Here is a 2500-nt window from a genome sequence, read left to right as displayed (position 1 = left end):
GAAGTTGCGGGAGTCAACATGCTGATTGGGCAATGCACTGAATGAGAGGACGATGCACCGAAGGATCAGACGAAGCGTCGGAAGAACCAATGACATGCCGGACAACGGATAATACGTGCTTTGTAATAATTTGTCTAGATCGAGTTAGTTTAAGTCATAATTGGGTTGGTTTAGAATGTAATTAAGCTAACTCAATTAGGGGCCAATTTGGCCTAAATTAGGGTTATTTTGGACCAAGAGAAAGGCTCATTCAGTGACCCGAAGCCATGTCAGGCGGTAGCACCGCCGGAGTTGGCAGTAACACCGTTAGTGGCTCAGTCACCGAGATACAATCTCCTATTGAATATCAGATTTTGATGATGAAACCAATTGATAGTATTTATTTGATCTACGTTTTGAGTGAGGTAGGAAGCTTCGATCAAGGAGAGATAATTAAAGCAGGAAGAATCATGTTGGGCCAGAATGGAACATGTCAAAAGATTGGATGTCGAGCCGGAGGATCGGTCTACATATCAATAGAAGGTCTCGGGCCATAGGATCGAGCATCGGGCCAAGAAGAGTGGAAATTATATTAAGGAAATCAGAGTTGCGGAGGTCAACTGGCCGATTGGGCAATAGGCTACAAGAGAGGACGATGCACCGAAGAATTGGACGAGGCATCGATGAACCAATGACATGCCAAACAACATTTTGTTGTATCTCGAATTTTGATGATGAAACCAATTGATAGTGTTTATGATTTGATCTGTGTTTTGAGTGATGTAGGAAGCTTCGATCAGGGAGAGATAATTAAATCAGGAAGAATTATGTTGGGCTGGAGTGGAACATGTCAGAAGATTGGACGTCGAGCCGGAGGATCGGTCGACATATCAACAGAAGGTTTCGGGCCATAAGTTCGAGCATCGAGTCAAGAAGAGCAAAAATTATGCCAATGAAATCAGAATTGTGGAGGTCAATTGGTCGATTGGGCAATAGGTCGTAAGAGAGGACGATGTACCGAAGAATCGGACGAAGCAGCAATGAACCAATGACATGTCGGACAACATGATTCAAGTTTTGTAATAATTGTCTGGATCGAAGTAGGTTTTAAGTTTACAGGATTAACTATGATAGCAAGGCATAATACAAAATGAAGTCCCAGAGTCAAGAATGAGACTTCGTTGGGAGTTCAAGAGTTCATCGGAAGTCCGGATGTTCGTTGAAAGTTATGTTGGAATTGATCGAGAAGTCCAGGAGCTTGCTAGAGAAGCTCATCAGAACTCACCAAGAATATTATCATGAAGTCTAGGAACTTGCCAGGAGTCTGCTAGAACATTGCCAAGAGATCATCGGATGTTCGCCGGAAGATCGTTGGAAGCTCGTCGGAAGATCGCTGGAAGCTTACCGGAAGAAAACTAGACTTACAGACTTATTTTGCTTAGTAAATATCTTAAAATTCATAGTTAACATATAATTAGGTTGGAATTGGTCAACTCAATTAGGGGCTAATTGGGCCAAGTTTGGGTTATGTTGGGCCAAGTGAAAAGGCCCAAATAGTGACCCAATAGGTGGAATCGACGTGGCATAGTCTCCGAGACTGTGTTAGGCGGTGGTACCGCCAGTCTGCGATGTGGTACCACCCAGACTCAGTCTCCAAGATTTTCAGGTAATGGTACCGCCAGTCTGGGCGATAGTACCACCCAATGTCAAGCTGCAGGCAGTGGTACCGCCCGTACCTCGAAATTTCGGGAATTTGAATTTTGGCTCCAAGTTTTGAAGCCATTTGGTATCTATAAATACCCCAGCTATTTCTACATGGAGTAGAAAGAAAGGTAATCAAAAACTTTATATTTCTAAAATTGAAAACCCTGTAAAGTGTAGAGTCCCTTCTCCTAAAATTTAGAGATGATTCTAAGGGAGAGTGTGAGGGAAGCTTTATAAAAAGGGGTTGTAAAGGTTCTCTCCTGAACCTATCAAAAGGAGAATCGAGTTGTAAGGGTAGTTGATCTTCGCCCATTAAAAGAAGATTGTTAGTGGATGCCAGTGGCCTCGACGGAAGAGGAATCGATAGAGTGGATATAGGTCACGACGATCGAACCATTATAAAAATCTGGTTTATATTTATTTCTTGCTATTTACCTTTATTGCAAATGGAATTCTTACTTTCACTACACTTCTGCATGTTTTCAAGTTAAGCCTTTCTGAGATCGGATTTTATCGTATGAAGAAATTTCAAACCGATGTTTATATCCGCTATACTAATTCATCCACCCCAAGTGCCGACTCATTCCTAACACATTTGATTAGCTTGGTAAAAATTGTCTAGATTAAAGTAGGCTTTAAGTGTGTAGGATTTAGTAAGACAAAGCAAAATGAAGTCCTAGAGTCAAGAACGAGATTTTGTTGGGAGTTCGAGAGTTCATCGGAAGTCCAGACGTTCGTCGAAAGTTCTGTCAGAATTGACGGAGAAGTCCAGGAGCTTACTGAAAAAGCTTGTCAAAACTTACCAAGAAAATTGTCA

Source organism: Musa acuminata, chromosome BXJ3-8 (genome assembly GCF_036884655.1).
Source record: "Musa acuminata AAA Group cultivar baxijiao chromosome BXJ3-8, Cavendish_Baxijiao_AAA, whole genome shotgun sequence".
NCBI classification, from domain to species: Eukaryota; Viridiplantae; Streptophyta; class Magnoliopsida; order Zingiberales; family Musaceae; genus Musa; species Musa acuminata.
The sequence above is the reverse complement of the archived record's forward strand: the minus strand, read 5'-3'. Positions refer to the sequence as shown.